The following is a 25,566-nucleotide window of genomic DNA, read 5'->3' as shown; positions in this document are numbered from 1 at the left end:
AAATGACTTGATAGCAGTGAGTTTTGAGTGGGTCTGAATCAGAATCAATTCCATGACAGTAGGGTTGTTTGTTGTTTTTGTTTTGTACCCATTAACATGGAATATCTCACCATTTATTACGTTTTCTTTGACTTCTTCTGTTTCAGTCACATATATTTTTGTACATATTTTTTTGTATTTATACCTATGTATTTTTGGTGGGGGGCTAATTAAAATGGTTTTATGTTTTTAGTTTGAATGGATGGTTTATTGCTGGTCCATTAAACAATGAGCTTTTGTATACTGCTGCAGTCAAGATGATTTCAACTCATAACAACTCTATTGGACAATAGAAATGGCCCATAGGTTTTCCAAGGTAATAAATGTTTATGGAAGCAAACTGCAACGTATTTCTCCATGAAGCAGCTGGTAGGTCTGAGCTACTGACCTTTTAGATAGGAGCCAAGCCCTTAACCACTGAATTACCAGATTCCCTTTATTTTTATACTGCAACATTTTATCCTAACACTTTTATTCTTAACATTCTGTTAAAGAACAAAGATATCACTTTGAGAACTAAGATATACCAAACCCAAGCCATATTATTTCCAATTACTTCATATGTATACAAAAGTTTATATGGACGTAAATAAGGAAGACCAGAGAAGACTTGATGAATTTGAATTATGGTGTGGGTGAAAAACATTGAACTTACCATGGACTACTAAAAGAACCAACAAATCTGTACTGAATAAAATAAAGTCAGAATGCTCCTTAGAAGCGAGGATATTAAAACTTTGTCTCATGCTCTCAGGAGGCACCAATCCCTGGAGAAGGACAGCATGCCTGCTAAAGTAGAGGGTCAGTAGAGAAGAAGAAGACCCTCAGTAAGATGGGTGACACCGTGTCTGCAATGATGAGCTCAAATATAAGAGTGACAGTGGTGACGTCTCAGGACTGGGCAGTATTAAGTTCTGTTGTAACTAACTCAGCAACACGTAACAATCTTACAACCTTATTATGATTGCTTATTAGTCCTATTTTTGGGAATATTTATATAAACAGTCATGCCATCTTCACCAAAAATAAATATACATTTGAGCTGTCATGTTGGGGAAGATTGTTCACTATATGTTGGATTACTAGAATCACCAGCAAACCTGTCTTGGAAGTAGTATAGCCACAGTACTTCTTAAAAGCAAGGACGGCGAGACTTCCTCTTACTGTAGACATGTTAGCAGGAGGGAACAATGGTAGATAAACGCGGCATGCTTGGTAGAGGGGCAACGGAAAAATGGAAAACCCTCATGGAAACGGAGAGATACAGTGGCTGCCATGATGAACTTAAACACAGCTGCTATTTGAGAATGGGGGAGTATCGAGCAATGTTTGGTTGTGTTTTACATGGGTTCGCTAGGAGTTGTAGCCAACTTGATGGCACCTAACAACATCATCTTCCAATAAAAATAGCTTTATTTCTTCTTATTAAGTCTAACTATCTTTCTTTTCATGTGTTTTGCACTGCATAGTACTTTCAGTGCGGCACTGAATGCCGATATGGAGAACTGTAGGCTTGGGATATTTTCTTCATCAAATTGAAGAATTGCCCCATGATTTTTAGTTTTCTGTGTTTCCATCATGAAGGGTATGTCATTTTCTCAAATTATTTTTCTTCATTTATCTGCCTTATACACTTAGTTATGATGTATAATTATTTTTATACATTGCCGGATTTGACATACTATTGAGAAGTAGATGATTTTCCCATGTAAGTTCATGCTAGAAATTGGTCTTTAATTTTCATTCTTTGTAGTTTTTTTGCTTGGTTTGGCAATTAGTGTAATATTAGCCTCGTGGACCGTGTTAGGAAGTGTTCCTTGTTCTGTGGAGAATTTTTATCATTTCTCAGTAAAATGCTTGGTTGACTTTACCAATGAAACCACCTGTATTTGGTAATTTTTGTTTTGTAAGGTTGCTAAAGTTTTATTCAATTTCTTTATAGATTTATGCTTATTCAGATTATTTACATCTTCTTGTGTGAAATTTGATGGATTATATATTTCAAGGAATTGGCTCATTTATTCAGTTATGAAATTTGGAGGCACAGACTTTTTCAAAATATTCCTTTATGATCTTTTTAATGTCCATGATATCGGTTGTGAGAACTGCTTTTTCATTTCTAATATTAGTAATGAATGTATTCCCCTCCTTTCCCCCTTGTTTAGCCTGGCTAGAGGTTAATCAAGTGTATCAAATCTTTTCAAAGAATCAGCTTTCCCCCTCTTTTTTCCTCCCTCTCTCTATTTTCTCATACTAACTGGGGAATATGTAGTTGACTCTTATTACTTTTGACATCCTGGCTTTCTAAGCATTAGGTTCAAATTTCACAATGTGAGAATTGCATATACTTGAACAAAATATCTACAGAGAGAGATTTTAGGTACCAGATCATTTTAATTCCAGCCTATTTTCCAGTTCTTTAAAAATAGTTTTATTGAAATATATTCCACACAATACACAACTTAATAGTTCAATCCTATTAAGAAGAATTGTGCAATCATCACCACAGGCAATTTCACATTTTCTTCTCATTGTCAATGTTGCTGGGTCCTCATTTCCACCCAATCTCCCGCTGCCATGTCTTTAGGCAATGTTTAATCCAGTTATCTGCTCTACAAAGTTACCTACCTTGAATTTCATATACAGAAAACCATACAAAATAAAAACAGAAAGTGAATAACAACAAAAAAAACCAATGACTAAACAAAAGTAGAGAAAAGAACCTCAATTGGAAGGGAAGCAGAAATAATTAAAAACTGAAACAATTTTCAAACGGGTCAAAATGGAGAACAAATGATAAAGTATTACATTTTAATCGAACTACATGACCGCAATGCTTCGCGTCTGATAGCAAGGCTATCTAAATTCGTCAGCTATGGTCAGAGGGGCTTCACCAGAAGCTTAGACCATGTGTGGACCCTGCAACTGAATTGGGGCTTCCAATGTCATCCATAGCTTTCTTCAACCTGAGTCTTCATAATTTAAGCTCTGATACCATTCTGACCTTCCGATTTGGATTTTAGTATTTACAATACTTGGACCACACAGGTTGGGGTGCTTCTTCTATGTGAACTTAGCATCTCACTTAGATGGCTGCTTTATTTTTTATTCATCATTTTGTTGGGAGCTCTTCCAGATAGCATAACATTCCAAAATTCAAATATATCAAGCATAATTGTACAATCGCTACCACAATCAGTTTCAAAACATTTTCTTTCTTCTTGAACTCTTTGGTATCAACTCCCCTCTATCCCCTCCCTCCCCCACCCTTCTCACCCAGGAACCCTTGTTCTTCTTATATTATTATTTTAAGCTGTATTCACCTGCAATTCTGTTTTTTGCTCCCCTTGAGTGGGGTTGTACAGTCATCATTGCTATCAGTCAACCGCCCACCCCAATCCCGCCTTCACCATTTCCTCGGGGATTAATTACTGCCGTTGATGTTTCTGAAGGGTGATTCATCCTGGTATTCCTGAATCGAACACTCTTAATTATACATATGAACATACATAGGTCCAACAGTAGTAATGAGGTGAAGCATAAGCCTTAATAGTAAGGGGCGAAAATATTAAAGAACCAGAGGATAGTTGGTGTTTCATCTGTGCTATACCACAAGATAACTGCTTTTTAAGACGGACCTTTAAGACCTCAAACACTATTCTTTCTGACAACTGGGCACTATCTAGTTTCTTTGTCACACTTTTTCTACAGCACCCATATCTACAGAGATCTCTTTATGAGGCTAAGTATCAGTAGCTGATTATGGTCATGTCATAAGAATTAGTTGTTCTTAGGCTGGGGCTAGAATTAAATGCAATCCCCAAATTCCTTCATATATCTGTAGTTTTTATATGCATCTGGTTCACTTTAGTGACATTTTATCCTTGTATGGTAGCAAACACGCCTAAGATAATTCTATTGATGGTGTCATTAAATTAGCCAAGGGTAACAAATTTAAGACATTGTTGATAAAATGAAATTATGCAAGTAATTCATATTGCATAGTAATTTGTATTACTTGTATAGATTAAGCTTTTAAGTGACTGGACACTAATTTGCAATAACACTCACTCACCAAAGCAGAATCATGTCTACTAGACTAATACATGTCATAAGAGAGCAAGGAGAGCATTAAATGGTAAATAAATGGTATTATCAGCCACCATTCATTGGGCACCCTCAAAGTTAGAGATCTGAAAGTCTAATGACCTCCAGCTCCATTATTGCAATAGCAATAATGCTCTCCCTCAAACTAGGGCTGTTAAGTCTCAAATGCAAAGGAGTAGGAATGGGGGTTGAATCTCTGTTCACTTAGTGGGGTTTCCAAATTGAATCCTTGAATGTTGTGCACCTCAAAAGGACAAAATCTAGAGACCCAGAAGTCCATAGCACATGACTTGTGTCACCAAGGGCTGGATAGAAACTAAGTTAAAATTGTCCAATTAGTACCGGACATATTCTTCCCGTGGGTTCTATATAAGTATTGTTCAATATAAGCATTTTGTCCTGATGACGAACTGCTCCTCCTTGTGTCTCCACCAAAAGAAGTATAATTGACTTCTCTGCTACATAAATGCCACCTTCACCCTCTCTTGACTTGAAGTCCAGTAAGGTTCATGTGTCATTCTGGTAGGAGTGTCAGTTGATTTGGGATGGCCTTAGCAAAATGTTGCATGGCAGCAACAGGATGATCTTCTCTATCTCCCCCTATCTTAAGGAATTTACCTTAGCTGGGGCGAGACTCCTCTGGCAAAGTGAATTTTAAGATGGACATATGAAAGGGATGATACATGATTCATGAGTGCTAGACAGGCTTGCTTGGGAGACAGAATTAGGTTACATGACCTGAGAGCAATGGTGGGATTCAGCCAGTTCAAATCGGTTTGGTAAAACTGATACTTAGTATTATTGTTATTTTGGTTGTTATAAGGGCATTTGTAACCAGGGTTCTCCCTAAGGTAGATGGCTACACAGCTGCCCAATGTAGACCTCACAACATGATTTTTAACACGCATCTTCACAGCAGCATATTCTGCGTGCCTGTGGTAATGCTCATTTCATCAATCGAGGGGAAATAGTAGACAGACCCATGCTTATAATCTTTTATTTATTCATTTCACAAAGCTCTTTATACTTTTGATGAAATACTACATTTTCATTCCCTAGCATTTGGTACTTCAGTAAACAAACAGAATATAAAGAGGAAAAGTGCGGAACAACCAGAGGGTGACACACTGCCATTCGCTTCTGAATTATGTTACGTCCCAAATTCCTACGAGATAGTGAGTGAATTATGCAACTCCTCAAACTGTTCACTGAGCTAAAAATGTCAGAGCAATTGCTGTAAAGTTCAGAAGAAGCAAAAAAGGGTTTTTTCCAAGATGAACATAATACGTTCAGAGAAGAGAAGTTGCCTGTTTCTGATATATCTAACACAATGGCTGTTATCTATTTGGTCACCCTCTAAAGTTAGGGGATCCTACTCCTGCAGTGAAAAGAACGTTAAGGGTCAATCACACAGCCGACGATGCTCAAATAAACGCCAAGACTATTACAAGGGACAACACCACACAAGAAGTGATCTAGAAATAGCTTAGATAACAATTTTGTTGTTTTTTTCAGGTATTATTTAATAATATTTTCATTAGATTTTAAAACTCTGATAACAATCTGATTTTGCATACCTTCTTCATTGTTATTATTGACATATTAACTGTATGAAATTTAAAAACTACTTTTTGATATATCTTTGTATACTTAAAACTGTCGTGAGGGCAATGAACCAATTGTTAAATTATTTGAATTCTACCACTGCCTGAGAGCAGAAGTCTTTGTCTTGGTGTATACTTGTCCTTCGGTTAGGTTTATTCCTAAGTACTTCACCTTTTGTTTGGCTATTGAAAATGGTATCTTTTTTTAATGTCTCTTTCAGAGCTCTCGTTGCTGTGTATAGAAATCCTAATGATTTCTACTTGTTAGTCTTGTATCCTACTACTTTGCTAAAGCCCACAATTTTTCCAATTGTCTTTTGGGGGAGTTGTTGGGGTTCTCTACAATATTGTCTGCAAATAGTGAGAGCTATATTTCATCGCCCTTTTGCATTCCCTTGATTTCCGTCTGTTGCCTAATTGTTCTGGCTTAGAATTCCAGCAGAAGGTTGAGTAAGAGTGGTGAAAGAGGGCCGCCTTTCCAGCTCCCGTTTTCAGGGGAAGTTTCAGTTTTCCTCTCTGAGCTTGGTATTGAGCATTGGATTTTAGTATATAGCCTTTATGCATTTCCCATTTATTCTAATTTTACTGAGTTTATTTATCAGATATGTGTGTTGGATATTGTCAAATGTTTTTTCTTCATCTATTGATATGATCATGTGGTTCATTCTTTGCCTTGTTTATATGGTGGATCATATTGATTGTTTTTTGAATGTTGATAAATTCTTTTATCCTTGGTATGAATTCCATTGGTCATTATAAATTTTTATATTTTTGCTTGATATGTTGTATTCTTTTGGAAAGAATTTTGTTCAGATTTTTGCTTATCCATCTTGGCTTTCCTTTGTAGGTGATCTTTTATTTCCCTAGCTACCTTCAACATTCTCTTCTTTTCCTTGAAATTTGGGATTTTTCCAACCTTTTGAATAATTATTTTCTTCTCTTTTGTGATGTTGGGAAATGTTTCTTCCATGATTTCTTATACTATTTTCTTTCTTTCTGTTTTAATTTCTTCTTGCTCTGCAATCTTGATGAGACATGGGTTGTTTCTTCTGATAGTGGCCCGCATAAGTCTCAATCTTTTCTCAAATTCCTTTGCTTTGTTTTTGGTTGTTTCTCTCAGCAATTGTAGCCACATTAATTGTCATTTTGAGTTCAGTTGTTTGATTTTCTCTTGTATTTCATTCTGTTACTCAGATATTTTACTATATCGCCTAATTCTGTCATTTCATGGTTTATCTTCATGGATTCCTTTTGGTTCAAAGATTTTAGTTTTTCAATTTCTTCTGTTGTTCTTGTGAATTTTGGTTCCCTGACTGTCTTCCAGGGGGGAACCAGCTAGCTCCAAACTCTTATGGTTTATTAGTGTCCTGAGATTCACTGAACTCACACACACAGCAGCAGCAAAGAATTAAGCCACAGCCTTACTATGCATAGAGTCACTTCCAACGGAATAAAGTGAGTCCCTCTCTTGAGATGAGAAAGGACCACCTTAGACATCGATAAGGCATACTTCACTCTGGAGGCAAAGCCAGACCTCCTCTCATGGTGAGAGGGAACACCTGAATCATAGTTGAGATACTCTTATCTCTGGGAGCAGAGTGTCCCCTATCGCAAGTTGAAATGAGGACATGGCTAGGGGATGTTTCCGGTGCTTATATGACACTTTCAAATGGAAGGGGTTTGCCGCACTACAGATAGTCAAGCAACTTTCTAAATAGTTACTCAGTCACTCCTTGGGCCTTATGAATCATTTTAGGTTTATCTGGGTTGTTACTCTGGGTCAGTAGGTCTTAGAATATCCCAGGCTTGTCTCCCATTATAGTCCTAAATCAGAATTTCTCAGAAAAAGTTTCAAAAATATCTCTGACTCTAGCATTTTCACTAGGGCCCAGCTACAAGGTTCAGGTATTTTCCAAGTCAATCCTCAGAGTTCTTTGTTCATAATTTGCTTCACAGGGTCCTTTGTTAATTCCCTTAGCCGGAAGGATAAAGGCCCCTGTGGTGCCCTTATTGGTTCTCATAAGTATTCCCATCATCCCTTGAAAATACCTTCACTTCATGATTCCGAATTCTGTTTCTCGTAGTTACCAGGCCTATTTTTCAGAGTACTCCATTGTGTTTAGGTGAGCTTTTGTTGTTTGCATTTGTCTTTCTTGATGTGGGGGTTTACTGTGGTTGATTGCTGTTTCCTCTGTATTGTGGTAGAGCTATTCGTAATAAGTGGTTTGCTGAGTGATGTAGGGTAGTTGGTTTTATCTAGTGTTGTGGGGAAGATCTAATAGGGGTCAGAAAACATGGTGGTGAAATGTAGAGTATGTTAGTCAGCGTAGACTAGAGAAACAAACTCATGGACACACATATGTGTATAAGAAAGATGTGTGTATACAAGAGCAGTTGAATACTGAGAAAACATCCCAGCCCAGTCCAGATCAAGTCCGTAAGGAAAATCTTCGCCCATATGTCTGATAACAGTCTATATGGTCCTCTTCTGACTTATGAAACACATGCAATGACACCAAATGAAGGTAGATCACAGGCCAGTGGGTGGGGAGTCTTGTGGATCCAGTGGTGTTGCAAGCATTCAAGCACTGGCAGGGGTCTCCACATGGCTTCTCCAGTATTCAGGGCTGCATCAGGGTAGATCCATGTGGCTTCTCCTCAGGGATGTCTTGCAGGGAGTCAGCCTGGCCAGTAGAGAGTCTCCATAGGTCAAGAGAGAGAAGTGTCTTCCGCCTCCAAGGAGGAAAATACATAAGTTCCCAGAATTCTCAGGAGAAGGCCTTGTCCACACAGAGGCCTCATTGGCTATGACCTGATTGACAGACTAGACTCTACCCCTACACTCTTAATCCTCTCAAGTCCCAAATTGACACCAGATTATGTAACTACGACAGGGAGATAGATGGGTAAGAGGAGAAAGTGGGGAGGGGATGAGAGAGAATAAAATTGATAGTAATACTAAATGGCTGTCTGGATAGGTCAGCAGAGTTGTAAGAATAATAAGAAACTGTATTTTAAGAGGGGTAATCAGAATTAATAGGTTTAATAGAAATATGTATCATGAGGGAAAATAGAGAGAGCAGAAAGTGATGGGAGGGCACCAGAACACAAAGCAGAAAAGAAGACGAATGTGCAGTGAAGAGAAACAGAGACAGGAAACTTGGGTATGACTTGAGGGTGTAGGTTGAAGTTCTGTTGTTGTGACAGTGTGATTATTGACAGGTCCTTGCACTGAGAGAAAAGCAAGAAAAATAACCCTGACAGACTGCCTGTTTCTACCTGGGGGAATGGACATTCTCAGGAGCTTGGTGTCCCAGTGAACGAAGAGAGAGGGAACTAGAAAGAAGTAATGAAAGTATTATAATAGAACAAAAGTACAAAAACTGAAGAAGATGAAATGAAGTAAAAAATAAAACCTCCCTACTCCTTTGTTAGTACTATTGTATGTGCATAGGGGCTGTGTGGGGGAGGTGGAGGGGCACCTGAGAACAAAGCAGGAAAGAAGGAAAGGAAAAAATGGCAAAAGTGTAGCTTGGGTACTGAAAATGTCTAAACCAAACTGCCCACCTGATTTGCTATCCATCTCGGGCCCCCAGAGGCCAGGAAGGAAGGTAGTTTGGTTAGTTGAGCTGCCTCCGGTGCGGGGAACACTGGCAGTGCTAGAGTGGAGCAGGACTCTCCGAAGGAACTTGTGCTGCCAGTCAATGCTAAAGGGAAGCCTGTCCGCAGGCATTGCTGCTCTCCCGCTTTAAGGAGCTTTGGTCTACTAGGCTTTTAAATGGCCTTTCTCGCTGCCGCGAAGGGCAGGCTATCCCCCCCTAGTGGCGCCTCTGCAGCAGTTGCTGAGGAGATAACCCCATGCGTCTTATCTGGCAGCCATACTCTCCAGCCACCAGTGCTTTTTATGTAACTTTGAATGCAACCATAATCTTTCGTTCATGGGCAAAAGGAAGAATAAATATTTACTTTCATGTTAGAAAATCGACTTACCTTATCAGATGTATTTTAAAAATATGAGAAAACAGAAGCACAGTAAAATGTAGTCATTTATTCAATTAATATTTTTTTCATTACTTGCTATGTGCCAGTGCTAGGGATACAGCAAGGACGAAAACCAGGTCACGCAGCCTTTCTGAAATTGAAGTTCTTAATCGGCCCCCAAACACCCAGTTACTAAGTGACAGAGTTGGGACTTAAATTGAGCAATTCAGAGCTGAGAGAGAGAGCTATCTTCACATTAAGGACAATAAAATATGAAGTAAATTAGGATCAAGAGACTCACACAACATCCCTGACTCTATATAGTTGCAAAGACAGTGAAATTAAACTACATATGCAGGGTTACAGCATTTTTGACATTGAATATGCCCCTGTCAAAGTTCACTGTTATGGCTTTACTCAAGTACAAATAAGCACATGGTTGTTTTTTATTTCCCAAAGAACAGCCAGCAGAGGGTAGAGGAAAAAGAAGCCATTTCAAAATTTTTGGGTATTTCCACTAATGGAGAGTTAAAAAAAATGAAGTGAATACTTTGTAGACAAAATCATCTAACTGGTTTTGCAAAATAACTTGAATATCTTGTCTATGTATGGTACCCATTTTATTTATCTCAGTATGTATTTTCTTTGTTCTTTTAAACCCCTCAGGAGAAAGTTCTAGTTCAATTACAGTATTTATAATAAGTTTAGCTGCCTAAATGGCAATTCTGTTTTCTTTAACCTCTCAGTTTGTCTAATCTTCACTGCTCCTCTCTGTAATTAAATCCATGTTAATCCACTTCTCTCATTATACTTTCCTGGTATTTCTGTTCAGCCTTTTTATTTTTGTCTTTTTCCTGATCTCCCATTTTTTCCATATGTTTTTATTTTAGTCAAAAATTTAAGCATTCTGGTTTATGACTTGAGCCAGAATTGAAAGAAATAATTTTGTTCTATCAACAAACTTTGATATTAATCCGTCTTTTATTTTGTTTCTGTACATATGAATGCACATTTAACTTTTGTTGAATTATTGTTATTTTAACCTTTTATTGTAAATTGAGTAAAGGGTTAGATAGCAAAAAAGGTTTCCATTCAACAGTTAATAAACATTTACAACCCCCACAATGTAGCATTACTTATTTCACTCTTTCCCTGTGTTTCCTATTTCCATTGCTCCGTGTTTCCTAGTCCCTCTGAGCTTTGTTATACAATAGAGGCTTGTGGAACTCCCAAGACTGTCGGACTGAGAGGTGGGGTCTGAAAATGAACCTACCCTTGTGGCTCAAATTTCAGTCAAATAAATAATACACAGGTCCCGAAGGAGTACATTCTTTCCAGTTTTGCTCCTGTATAGATAGGGCACCAAATGTACAAGGGGGTACCTCCCAAAATCCGGAATTATTTTTCCCCAAAGCTATGTACTTAATTTTTTTTAACAAAACAACCTTATTGCCTTCAAAGTACTCTCCGTAACATTTAATACATTTGTTAAATCTGTATTTCCATACTTGGAAACATTTTTCAAACTCATCTGTTTGGATGGCTGACAGCACCTCCCTTGATTCTTTTCTTCGCCTCGTCAACTTCATCAACTCGCAGTCCTTTCATGACCCTCTTCATTCAGAAGCAAAATGAAGTTGCACAGAGCAAGGTCAGATGAGTTAGGTGGATGGAGCAAGAGCATCATGCTGCTTTTATTTGCCGAAAACTGGTTCACGAGATGGCTGCTTGAGCAGATGCATTGTCTTTGTGGCAAAGCCAGTGCCCCGTCTGCCTTTTTGTCACACAGTTACGCAGTCTTTCCAGAACCTCTAAATAGAAAGCTCGATCAACTGTCTGCACTGGTGTGATGAACTCCAAGTGCACCGAGTCGACATTTTTGCCTGCTTGGGAAGTTGACAGAAGTCCAAAACAAGTTGTACACTTGAGCTTTTCCCACAGCACTGTCCTTGTGAGCTGTGTTCAGCTAGTGGGGAAAACATGCACTATGAAAGCTCTACCCAGCGGAGCTTTTTTCAAGTTTTGGGGAGAGTGCTCCCTCATATTTTAAATATCAACAAGGAAATGATACATAGTTCCTCTATCAAAGGAATTTACAGTTTTAGAAAGGGAGAGAAGACATATCTACAAACGATGATGACATGATGGTAACTGATGAAGGGCCAGCTCCAACTCATGACAACCTTATGTACAGCGAAGCATTAGGCGGTCTTGCATCATTCTCAGCACTTACTGTGGCGATCCATTCTCATTGCCTGACTGGCCTCCTGCTTTACCACAGGTGATGCGCTCCTTGAACAATTGATCCCTCCTGATGACTTGTCCAATACAAGTGAGTTGGAAGTGTTTTGTTGTGAAACATGTTTTCATTAACTCCAAACTCACCACTTCCTATGTCTGTTTGTTTTGAGAGCTATTTTGAGAGAGTATTTTGACAAGAATTGTTAAATACTGGGCATGGACATTAAAAGAAGAAAACTCAAATATAACACAAGTTGTTTGTTTGTTTGTTTTCAGCCTGGTACCCTAGAGTAATTAAATGATTAAGAAATGATGCTGCAAAATGTGGCCTGAGAAAGGAGTTTTTTTGAAATCTATTAGAACCAGTAGCAGTGAAGGTACACATAAGGGAAGATTAAAAAGAAACACCACTTTTAAGTCACCGAGAGAAGTAAAATTTTACATTTGACATAGAGGCATAGAAGTTATTCCTTTAAAAGTCATCATTTAAGCTGTGGAAATGAGTGAGATCATTGAGTGGCAATGAAGCAAGTTGAGGTTATGACTTTGAGAAGGCAGTAGAAGGAAGAAACTATTTTCATTGGAAGCAGTGCTGTCAAAGTAACATGTGAACATAGTGTCATTGAAGTAAATACCAAAAAAATAGAATAAAGTGCTTATTAATAGATCAGTGATACTATTTGAGAGAGCTGTTTCAGTATGCTTGTGGAGGTAAGATCCAGATGAAAGGGCTTACTACGTGGGTCAGTGGAAGTACTGAGTGAAGAGTGTTCTGAAAGTACATTGGTCAATGAAGAAGAAAAGAAATGCTAGTTAAAGGAGAAATCTGCATCTTAGAATCCTGAGAGAGTTAGAGTCACAGGGAAAGAACCAATAATAAGGAAAACCACAGAGAAAGGTGATAAGTGGGATAAGCTATAGAAAGAGGGAGAGTGGGATGAGGTTCACATATCAAAGTTGAACTCAGGGAAAAAAACAGAGAAGTACATTTTTACCACAATGTGTTGTAAGGAATAGAAACTAGAGAAAACTGTTGAGGTGTGAAAGAAAACAGATAGAAATCATAGAACCGACTACTTTTTCTTCCTCAGTAAATGAAGGGACATGCACATAGGGGGTCATCGAAAATTAAAAAGATGTTCAACCATTGTTATAGACTTTGATGAGTGCAAATACACCCATGCATGTGGAAGGTCCCATTTGAAGTTCGATATCATGCTTTTGTATTGAGCCAAATCAAGTCGGTTCTGTTTCTTTTAATGTTCTCCAGCAAAGCTTTGTGGCCTGGGAATAGTGGGTATTATATACTTTGTGAGATGTTAGAACTCCTGCCAGGGGTACTAAAACTGACAATTAAAATGATAAGATCTGTTTTCTTTGGAAACACCTATTAATTTTTAGCTTAACTCTGGCAAAAATTCAAATGTACATATTTTTTTAAAAGAATCTGCCAAAATAGTAAAATTGCCTTGCAGTTTACTTGTTTAGAAATCCGCAGCTTCTGACTAATTTTTTTCTGGTGGCCTATTTTTATTCAGAATGATTTACTCATAATTGGTTTCACTTTTTTAAAAGATAGGTTTAAACTTTTCTCTCAGTAAGTCATTTCAGATTTTAAATCTAAATTGCACACATACTAGAGGGGAAAACCTGAGCGTATTTTCAATCACAACATTTTTAGTATTTCAATTGTTTTTTCTTCCTAAATGAATTATAATAAACTGTCTCAAAAAGAATAACATTTCATACTTTTTCTAAATGGCTTTTCTCCTCTAAGGAGTCCTCGTGGTGCTAATCACTAAGTCAGTGGTTCAAAACCTACTAGCCTCTACCAGGAAGAACGATGAGACTGTTTGTTCCCTTAAAGATTTACAGTGTCAGAAATGCCGTATTAAGATGACTATAAGTCAGAATTAAATTGAGGACAATGGGATTTTTGTTGTGGCTTGTTTTTTTTAAAGAGGTCCCTTGCACTTATTTTTTTAAGATATAGGTTCATATTATCCTTTTGTACTCGAGGATCTCATTTACTTGTGGAGATTCAAGATGGGTAAACATTTTGCCCTCAGTAAGCCTGTTATTGTACATCTTTATACAATAACATCATAGACAAATTCTAATACAATTCTCATAAATAGTTTTAAAGAAAGTATAGTTTTTAAATAGTACAATACTATATAATTTAATAAACTAGTGTCATTTATACATTATAAATGACAGATTAGGGACAATTACTAACTTTATTGCATTACTATCTCTGTAGTAAGGAAACTGTCTCAGAGAAGTTAAACGGCTTACTTAAGTTCACAGCAAGATGATGGAGGCACAACTAAATCCATGGTGCATGACTCCATCTCCCCCACCAACCTCCATCAGACCTGCCTCCATAGCTCTTAGTACTCGAATCCAATAAATTTGTAGTAGTCCAAATCTAAATCCACTTTTTAATTCGTATTTTGACTTTTCCAAAGCATTTTATATCTTTAACTTACTATTGCTGCCTAAAAATGTCTCTTCTTTCTTTATTTCTATGAGATTTTGCTCTTTTCATTCTCATACCTGTTGAGATTTGTCCAGTTTTAGCTCTGGTTCTGCTTTCTCAGTGACTGCATGGGTTTAATTAGAGATCTAGATCTGCAGCCTTGAACTTACTACTCAGTTCCAAATCAGGTTTAAACTGTGCGCTAGATATTTATACCAGAGTGCTCCATTAGCGTGTTTTGTTTATATAAAGAGCATCGTTAGATGATAACAAAATCCAAATATGATGAAGGAAAAAGTACCAGAGCTTAAATTGTGGACACCTAATTTGTAAAAAGCTGTGGAGTACAGTGGGAGCTAAAAATCCATCAGCAGAGTATCTATTTAGATTAAGCCTCTGGACGATCCCCGCTAGCCATAGCCAAGAGACTTGAACAGCCTTACTATCGTACAGAGATTATTATAAACTTGATTATGGTAGCTAGAACCATGGTATAACCTGATACTTGGTCAGTTGACCTCTCTCTTCACCCAATATGAATTTTCTCTAAGCTCAAATATTTCTCGCTTGTTCCATGATATAAATTTCTTCTCCAGCTTTTAAAATGTTATTGGCGGTCTCTTCTTTCTTACTCTTTATTTTTATTGTTATATTATTATTATTATTTTCTTCTTTCTGTTTCATTTTGTTTGTATTGTTTTTAGCCTTCCTTGTTTACGAAGCACAGAAGGAATGGATGCATAGAGACAATAATTGATGCAATGGGTTATCAGGGAAGATGAGGTGGGGAGTGTGAAGGGAACTGGGGAGTAAACAATGAATGGGGGAGGGAGCATTAGAACTGATTGTGATGATGTACGGTATATACAACTGTTTATTTTTAATCATTTTATTGGGGGCTCTTACAGGTCTTATAGCATTCCATACATCAATTGTATCAAGCATATTTGTACACATATCATCATTTTCTCAACATTTACTTTCTATTTGAGCCCTTGGTATCTGCTCCTTTTTGCCTCCCTCCCCCCTCCCCCCATGACCCCTTGATAAATTATAAATGCTTCACTTGCTGTCATGACAACCGTTTCCCCGACCCTGCTTGGTCACAGTGGGGAAGGTGTTGGCTGCCTGAGCAACGTTTGTGAGTCAGCGCCGGCTGCGCTAGAGGTGGGTGCTCAGCCGGGGACTCCCGGGAGGCAGGCTTCAGAACAGCTGCCGGGGAGGCGCCAGGAACCGAGGCGGCGCCGAACCCAGTTGGATCCTAATGTTGAAATCAAGGTAGACGCATACAGCAAATTTAAAATCCAATTTCTTGTATTTCAATACTATGTCATAACAGTCAGATAATTTTCCACTTGTTCTACAAGATGGAGCATTGGGATTCCAACGATGAAAGAAACGGTGACCAGGCTTCCGCACAGCACAGAAGTCACGTGGAACGGCTAGTTCGCGAAGAAGCCTTCTATCAATTTGTAAATAACCTGAGCCACGACAATTACAGACTCATGAGGGATCACAACTTGCTGGGCATCCCAGGCGAAAGCTCGGCAGAAGAGCTGCTGCGAAGACTACAACTGCTTGAGGAGGGACCGCCGCCGCCCGACTCAGTTGGAAGTAGGGGTGGAGACTCTTCCGATGACGAATCCATCAGTGCCTCTACCATAGAATGGCTGAACTCCATCAGCCTACCTGGAAACCGAGCACGAAGTGGGCAAAGAAGAAACCAGGCCCGGAGAGCAGTGCGCAGGACCAGTCCCAACAGGGATCACTTTGGATACTGGTTAGAGCGCAATGTTCACCGTAATAACGGGAGCCGGAATCCAGAGAATGAAAACGAGCCATCTTCCAGACGCACTCGTCGGGGAAACATGGAAAACAACAGCCAGCGGCAAGTGGAAGATCCACGGCCTGCATCGACATCTGCAGGGCCGTCCAGAATGGTACGACGTGCAGCTGAAGCATTCGCCGGAGAGGGCCCACCTGCTAGAAGTCACACAAGAGCCAGGCGCAGAAGCCCTCGTCACCGGACACCCAGCTCAAGAGCGGAAAGGAGTCGGTCCCCTCTGCACCCAATGGGAGTAAGTCCACCGAGATCATCTCATCGTCGTATGTCATCTCAAACTGCTGAACATCCTTTAGTAAATGAGACTCAAGGACAGTCTAGGGCCCGTCATCACATGACATTGAGACACCAAATAGCTGGGCCTGAGTTGCTGAGCAGGGGTCTTTTTGACGGCTCTGGGACACGAAATGCACCTCAAGGACCAGCTCCGGCCACCACTGGCCATCGTGCATCTATAGGACCGGGACAGAGACCACCTACTGTTGTCCTAGATCGTCAAGTAAGAAATGTTCGTCCAGGCGAGGACCTCCAAACAGACAGCATAGCTAGCAGAACCCGATCGAGGTCACGGACTCTAAACGACACTGTCCCTTCCGAAAGGGAAAGAGGAGGGCTTAGGCGCATGTTTTCTCGTTCTCAACGAGCGGATGGGAGAACCATCAGAATTCATGTTCATAGAAGTTTAAATCCTGGCTTAGGTGAAACTCCGTCTCTTGCCATCGACGCCGTTTTAATACAGGTACTAACAGCTTTGGGTGAGCAAAGCTACTTTATTGTGTCCAATGATTCTGAGCCTGGGGGCGCAATCCTAATAGGAACTTTGGAAAGAGCAGACTCTCGGGTTGGGAGAGAGCTATCCGGTGGTCGTGGTCATTCTGACTCACCTGCCAATTTAAGCCCTGCTTTCAGTTTTCCTGGCGAACTTTCAGAAACGAGCTCGGAGGTGTTTGAGGGCAACAGCGAAGGAAGCTCGACATCAGGTGCCAGGCGAGAGGGCCGATGGAGGGCCCCCATAACATTTGATGAAAGTGCCTCCCTGACCTTGCCTGAGCTGGCACAGATTTTCTTTTTAAACGAGCTGGATGAAGATGAGCAGCCTAGAGGTCTCTCCAGGGAGCAAATTGACGACCTTGAGATGAGAACTTTTCAAGAAAGCGATGGGTTAAAGACCTGCAGTATTTGCATGGCAGAGTACGCACAAGGCAACAAGCTACGTAAACTACCTTGCTCCCATGAGTACCACGTTCACTGCATCGACCGCTGGTTAACTGAGAATTCCACCTGCCCTGTGTGCCGGAGTGCCATCTTAACTTATGGTAACAGAGAAAGTGCAGTGTAATTAAGACCCGAACTCAGCTGTATACCTGGTGTAGCGATGGGCAGACAAATCATCTACTTTATGTCCACGTTTTCAGTGATGCGTAAATATAAAGGACCAACCAGAATTGACTCATTCCTCGCTGAATGGATTATTGTCTTCAACTTGTCTTGCAAAATAAAATAAAAATATTTGAAAAGCAAAAAATTCTTTTTATATATATTTTGCACATACCCTGCCATCATCATTTTCAAAGCATTCTCTTCTCACTTTAGCCCCTGATATCAGCTCCCCATTTTTCCCCCTCCCACCCCCACCTGCCCTCCCTCAAGAATCCTTGAGAAGTTATAGATTGTTTTCCTTATCTTACATCATCCTCTGTCGCCCCTCACCCACTTTTCCGTTATTCATCCCCCTGGGATGGGGTTCTAGGTTGATCCTTGTGATCGATTCCCCCTTTCTCCCTACACCCTCCTCTAATCCTCCTGGTATCTCTACTCTCCTTGTTGGCCCTGAGAGGTTTAACTATCCTGGATTCCGTGTGTTGCGGGCTCTTTTCTGTAGCAGTGTGCATGCTCTGGGGTAATCGAATTTGCAAGGTAGAATTGAGGGCATGATAGTGGGGTGAAGGAAGCACCAACGGGCTAGAGGAAAGTTATATGTTTCAAAGGTGCTGTGCTGTACCCTGACTGACTCATCTCTTCTCTATGACCCCTCTGTGAGGGGACGTCCAATTGTCTACAGATGAACTCTTTCTTATACACATATGAGTGTCTATGAATTTGTTTCTCTAGTCAACCCAGACTAACAGCATCTCTCAGGAACACAAGTGTTGTTCCTCTTGAATGTTCTTCAGGTTTGGGGAACAGGAATAAGTCTGAAGGGGACAAGGAGATGATTGTTGGGTGGATGGGGTAAGATTTCCCAACAAAATTCTCATGAAAGAGCCCTTGCTGCCATGGAAGAATGCGCAGGTTCATTGGCGCAGCTGTCCTAGTCTGTATCTCATCAGTACACTTTTCAGTTTTCTGAAATCTTCTAATAAGCCCCTGTGATTATCAAGAAAATCTATTGATTATCCATTGGAATTTCCAAAATGGTTCCATATACCCTTCAGAGTGGACAGTTCTGCCTTGAATTTAACTGACACAGACCCAACAAATCCTTGGGGGGGCCACTATTTTAAATAGACCCTTTTTCTTTAAGGGATCCTAAATGAGATTAAGACTATTGTATTCCTGAGAGCACTTTCCCGCAGCCATCTATCTATGGAGTACAGAAACCTGTTTAAACATGTTTTGTTTGGAATAAACCCATATACGAGTCTGTATTAACTAGAACCCTAGTAGTGATATTTATTCTCTGTGCTCTGTGGAATCTCCGTGTCCTTGTGGGTGTGGTCACGATGTTCCATAGCAGACATGTTTGCTTCTATATCCATGTGTAGAGTATTGTTTGTCATTTGTTCATGTAATTTTATTGTCAAAGTAAAAAACTAGCCTTGCTGTAATCTGTTTTCAGTTCCTTTTCACGAAAATAAATTTGCGAAGGAACCTAAGTGACTTTGCATAAAACAGTCTTTTGAGGTGATAATCTCATTTTATAACCGCTTTAAAAAATGTAGAGTTCCTTTGAATTACTTTCTTCTTAATAAATTCTTTGGGTATGGAAAAGTAAAAAAAATAGTCTTTTTATCCATTAATGAATGAGAATATTATTATCTTGCATTGACCTTTTTGTAAACATCTATTGAAGACTTTGATTATCATTATTTTAATAGTAGAACTATTTTTTTCTTTTTAAAATCATTTTATTGGGGGCTCGTACAACTCTTTTCACAGTCCAGACATACATCCATTGTGTCAAGCACATTTGTACATCTGTTGCCAGCATCATTCTCAAAACGTTTTCTTACTACTTGAGCCCTTGGAATCAGCTCCTCATTTTTTCCCTCCCACTCCTCCCCCCCTCATGAGCCCTTGATAATTTATAAATTTTTATTTCTTTTCGTGTCTTACACTGACCAATGTCTCCCTTGGTTTTCTAAGTCTAGGTCTCTGCACAATTTGTTTGTTTGTTGATCTATCTATTTATTTATACAATATGTTTACATGGGAAGGATTCCAGAAGAACTGCTATGCCGACCTTGAGGTTAACTGCCCAATGCTTAACCACTATGTCACCAAGGCGCGAACATATCAAACCACATCAACCTCGTTGTCTTTGAGTTTATTCCAGTCCATAGCAGCCTTCCTAGGACCTTACACTCAAAACCCTCACGGCCATCAAGGTGATGCCAACTCCTAGTCACCTGATGTCCTGTGTCCTTTCTAGGACTATCATCTTTACGGAAGCCAACGGCCATGTTTTTCTCCCTTGGGGCAGCTTGTGGGTTTCAACCACGGACCTTTACACCACTAGAGCTTTGGTAGAGTAGAAACACTATGTAAATGCCTGCTATTGCTTTACTTCCAGTTAAAGACATGCTGAGAATGTCCTTCCCTTTTGGTTTTCTAATTCTAGGTCTTTGCACATTTCATTATAATATTTGACTTTGTCTTCTCGAGCTGCGCTTTGAAATTTTCAATTAAGCTCTTTGACTTTATGTTTTCTTCCATTTTCTTTAGCTATTTTAAGATTAGGAGCAAGTTTCACAGTCTCTTCTGACATCCACTTTGATTGTTTTCTTCCTGTCTTTTTAGCGACCTTTTGCTTTCTGCATGCATGATATTCTTCATGTCCTCCCTCAGCTCATAAGGTCTTCTGTTATTAGTTTCAGCGCATCAAATCTGTCCTTGAGATGTTTTCAAGATTCAGGTGGGATAGACTCACGATAGTATTTTGGCTCTTTTGGACTTGGTTTCATTTTCTTCAGCTTCACCCTGAAGTTACAAAAGTATAGTTGGTTATCTGTTCCACAGTCAGCCCCTGGACTGGTATCAGCTGCTGGTATTGATGTGCTGATATTGTCCTCTCTTCTCACAGATGTAATCAATTTGATTTCTTTGAATTCCATCTGGAGAAGTCCATGTGCATCGTCACCTTTTGTATTGTTGAAAAAATGGTATTTGCTATCAAACAGTCATTGGATTTGCAAAATTCTACCATAAGATCTCCAGCTTAATTTCTACCATCAAGTCCATATTTTCTAATTACTATTCCTTCCTCTTTGTTTCCAACTTTTGTTTTCCAATGAGAAATAATTATTAATACATCTTGATTGCATATGTGACCAATTTCCAACTGAAGATATAGGTAGGCGTCTTCAAAGTCTCCATCACTAGCTTTTTGCGGTTGGTGTGTAAATCTATAATAATTGTAAGCCATTCGCGTATATTTTAAAACCTGGTTTATAATCCATAGTAGATTTGACTTTAAAGGATAAACTAATGTCTTTACTCAAAATCTGAATATTTTTAAAAGATACCACTCCTAAATGAATCTGATTAAAAGCCACTACAGTTTTTCATAGGCGTTTCGTGTTGAATTTAGGATTACCCTGCTTATTTGATTGTACTTGTGACCACGCTTTCACTAGAACGTGGACTTACTTACTGAACCAATTGAATCCTCTTGTCAGGCACTTTGGTCTACATGCATGGCCTATAACCACTATCATAATCTTGCAGAGTTAGGTAGGAACCTCATTTGAAAGATGAGAAAATGCACAGAGGAAGAAGGAAGTTTGGGCTTAGTCAAAACATGGTAACTAAGAAACTGAGCTGAGAATCCAGCCCTGGTCTGATACTAAAGCCTGGACTCTGCACAAAACCACAAAGGTTGGTTTTACACTAGCTGTTTTGTGGGGGTTTTTTCAATCCAATGCTTGATGCTTTGGGTTTTGTTTTTTTTTAAGGTACTGTTTTTTTGTGTGTCGCTGTTTGTTGTTGAAGTGTGCATAGCAATATATACATCAGTGCTACAATTTCTACATGTATAATTCAATGACATGGATCACATTATGCAATTTGTACAATTCTCACTATCCTTGTATGAGTTATTCCTCCACTATTAACATAAACCCACTGATCCTAAGTTTCGACTCTAAACTTGCAGGAGTTTCTGCCATGAATGGTGAGTTTTCTCCTCCTCCTTATAACACACTGCCATTGAGTGAGTCCCTGCTGACTCATACGTAGCCCCCGTGGATTTCTGAGTCTGTAGCTGTGGATGGGAGCACAAAGCCCACTCTCTTCTGTGGAGCTGCTGCTGATAGTGAACTGCTGATTATGCGGATCACGGCCCAACTTGTAACCACTAACTACACCATAGTAGAAGGGAAGTTACTTGTCCTTTGGTGAGACTTTGTCTCACACACGTTGGCCATGGTGTCAGGAGAGAACCAGTCCCCAGAGAAGGACATCATGCTTGGTAATGCACAGGGTTAGTTAGTGAAAAAGAAGACCCACGTCAAGATGGATTGATCCGATGGCTGTAACAATGGGCTCAAGCAAAAGAATGGCGCAGGACTGGGCATGTGCTTCAATCCAACCCCCCGACCATTAGCAGTTCCTCAAAGTCTCATTTTCCGTATCAGTAGAATGTGGGAAACATACCCATTTCTTTGGCTTTTGTGGTAACCACAGGAGATGGAGGTCTGTAAAGTGTCATGTAGAAGACAGTAGGTGAGTATTCGAAAATCAGATCATGCTCCTCTGCAAAGTTGACAAGTTTTTGAACTTTCTGGTAATTAAAAAAATGCAACTTTTTTCATTGTTCCTGAGAATATACATCAATTGCTGTTCTTTGTTGAGAATATACACAGGAACACACACACCAGATCACGTTTGTACATGTACAATTGAGTGAAATTGATCGCATTACTCCGCGTGTACAACCTTTCTCATCCTTCTTATCCTTTGCCATTAACTTAAACTCACTGGTCCCTAATGTTCTAGTTAATCTTTTGAGTTACTGTTATAATTTTAATCCCATGTTCATTTTAAAAGAGCACAATGCTCAAGGTTGTCATTTGTTTGGTATTAAGAAGACTTCGAGGTATACTTTTGGTTTAAGATTTAAAGATGATCTCAGGGCAAAAGTTTCAGGGATTCTAGAAACTAGGAAGTGGCTGTAGAAAAGTCTAGAGTCCACAAGAATTTGAAATTCTGTTGTACATTTTCTTCCTTTTATTCAAGATTCTGTAGAGTCCTTGATCAAAATATTCAATAATGGTAGTAAGCAACATCTAGTTCTTCTAGTACCTTAGCAAAGGAGCCACATAAACTACTTCCAAAAGGAGCCACATAAACCATTTTCCTCCTAACTCCTGACTCTCTGCAATGCGTTGAATTATTTAATGCATTTTTTCTATTTATAACCTTTGTTACCCCCACCAAAGCGACCTTTGTTTTCCTTACGGGTCTAGGTGAAAAGGTAGGGTAAGATACTGATTGGGATAAACAAGCTGAAGGAGCAAACAATGGGACCGATGGTTCCAGGGGGACATGGGATGCAGAGGGTGGGGGGAGGAGGAAGTGAGTGTTAAACCCAGGGACAAGGGAACAACAAGTTATCCAAAATCAGTGGCGAGGAAGGTTTAGGAGGCCTGGTAGAGCTTGATCAAGGGCAATGTAACCGAGAAGAATTACTGAAACCCAAATGAAGACTGAGCATGACAAGAAGAAAGTCAAAGACAATAGAGGGAAGAACTAGGAGGCAAAGGGCATTTATAGAGGTATAAGTACAGGCACGTATGTATGTATATATCTTTATATATGACGATGGGGAAATAGATCTACGTGCATATATTTACAGGTGTAGTACTAAGATAGCAGATGGACATTGGGCCTCCACTCAAGCACTCCCTCAATGCAAGAACACTTTGTTCTATGAAACTGGCATTCCATGATGCTTACCTTCCCAACACGATCTCTGAAGATAAATGGGTACATAAGGTAATGTGGTGAAGAAAGCTGGTGATACCCAGCTATCAAAAGATATAGCATCTGGGGTCTTAAAGGCTTGAAGATAAACAAGGATCTCTTCCTGGGGGATGGACAACAGAAAAGTGGGTGAAAGGAGACGTCGGACAGTGTAAGACAAGACAAAATAATAATAGTTTATAAATTATCGAGGGTTTGTGAGGTAGGGGGGAGCAGGGAGGGAGGGTAAAAATGAGGAACTCATACCAAGGCCTCAAGTAGAAAGCAAATGTTTTCAGAACGATTATGGCAACAAATGTACAAATGGGCTTGACACAATTGATGTATGTATGGATTGTGATAAGAGTTGTACGAGACCTAATAAAAAGATTACAAGAATAAAATAAAGATACTGGTAATAAAAAGGCATTAATTCTGAAAATTAAAAAAGACACCGATTGGATTATGTAATTTAGCTATCAGTGGTTGCTAACAGGGTTAATTGTTGTTGACATTCTGCTGGATAGAAAAGAAGCCATCTCAGGAGAGGAAGTTTTGCTAACAGCAAGAGAGAAAAGCCAGAAGTAGAACACTTTGTATGGCCCCCAAGATTTCTGCACATTGAACCTCCTTGATCCAGGAGACAGCTTTAACCCTAGAGGAGTGGCAGAAGAGCCAGTAGCAGAAACAGCTGAACCAAGAGAGAGTGGTGGACTTCCTAACCCATAGAGCAGATACAGTGCAGTTCTTTGGGGCAGGAGCCTGGCCTTTGGAGTGTGATGCCTCTGGGCACTTAACTGGGGAAACTGAGTTTGCTGGCCCACAAAGCTAGAACTGAGCCTTCAGGTTAAGGCTTATGATGGAGTGGTATGCCCTTTGGATATTTATTGACAGCCCTCAAAGAGCTTTGTAACATTGTTCAAGTCAGGCAGAGGCCAGGCTAAGTGGTTGAGAGTCAAAGAGAGGCCTGTATGGTAGAGAAGAGATTATCCTGACTGAACAACTGTATCCTGAGCATTTGTCACCTCAATTGTAACCTGTTCGCTTCCTTAATAAACTTAGTGAGCATCATCTGTAAGTTTTATGTAGCCAGAATTATTGCTTAATAGGTATAGTTTTTCGGGTGATTAAAAAATTTTAAATAGTGGTAACAGTTGTACAACATTATGAATATTATGACTGAATCATAAAGTTGAAATAGTTAAAATGGTCAAGTTTACATTATATCCCCTACCCCTCAAAAAAAACCCTCAAAATGAATTACGTGTAGACTAGTAGTTCTAAAACTGTAGTGTTTATGAAGAATCACTTGGGGTTGCATGTTCAAATCCATATTCTTGGGCTACCCAAGACCTATTGAATCTGATTTATTTGGGGGTGAAACCTAGAAATCTGCATTTTACAACGTGTTTTTATAAATCATTTTATCAGGGTCTCTTATAGCTCTTATAACATTCCATACATCAATTGTGTGGAGCACATGTATACATATGTTGCCATCAGAAGTCTGCATTTGTAACGACCTACTTTAGATCACAGTCTGAGGACAGATCTAGAAAATTTACTTTCCATCACACCAAGAGTTGCTGTAGAAACTTTTGGTTTACTTTCTTTACTACTAAATCTTTATTTTGTATTGTGTCCTGATCTGTAATGCTTTAATATGCATGATAAAAGTATAAAAACTTAAATCGTGCTTTAAAAAAATGTATTCTCAAGTAGGGGCACAGGTGCTACTCGGCAGAAGCCACAGATGCTGCTTGACATCCTACACTGCATAAGACAGCTCCCCACCACTAAGAATGACCTGGCCCAACATATAAGTAAAGGCCACTGTTTATCAACTCGAGTTCACAAGGACCATGAATTATTGGAATCTCAGCACAATGTCTTACTAACTTGGAGAATCTGAGCAAGTGACTTAACGTTCCTGAAGCTGCTTGCTCAGCCATGAAAGGGAATTGTGTCTGAGGGTTGAAGTGAGAGAAGTTGCTGCCTTGCGTGGGCTGGGCGTTTTCAGTACCGGTACTACGTCTGTGAGTATTGCTGCTATTTTTCTATAAAACCATTCTGTACGAGGGGCAGCA

At 39.5% G+C, this 25,566-nt stretch overlaps 1 protein-coding gene and 1 pseudogene across 1 annotated transcript in view; both read left to right on the top strand.

Annotated features, from left to right (window-relative positions):
- The window catches only part of POF1B (POF1B actin binding protein), a 136,747-nt gene that overhangs the window by 30,633 nt on the left and 80,548 nt on the right, over positions 1 to 25,566 (top strand). The gene's annotated exons all lie outside the window — the stretch shown is intronic.
- LOC142434912 (E3 ubiquitin-protein ligase RLIM pseudogene) lies at positions 15,822 to 17,636 on the top strand (annotated as a pseudogene).

The sequence above is a fragment of the Tenrec ecaudatus genome, chromosome X (genome assembly GCF_050624435.1).
Source record: "Tenrec ecaudatus isolate mTenEca1 chromosome X, mTenEca1.hap1, whole genome shotgun sequence".
Classification (NCBI taxonomy): Eukaryota; Metazoa; Chordata; class Mammalia; order Afrosoricida; family Tenrecidae; genus Tenrec; species Tenrec ecaudatus.
Note: the sequence above shows the minus strand (reverse complement) of the source record. Positions and strands in the feature narration are given on the sequence as shown.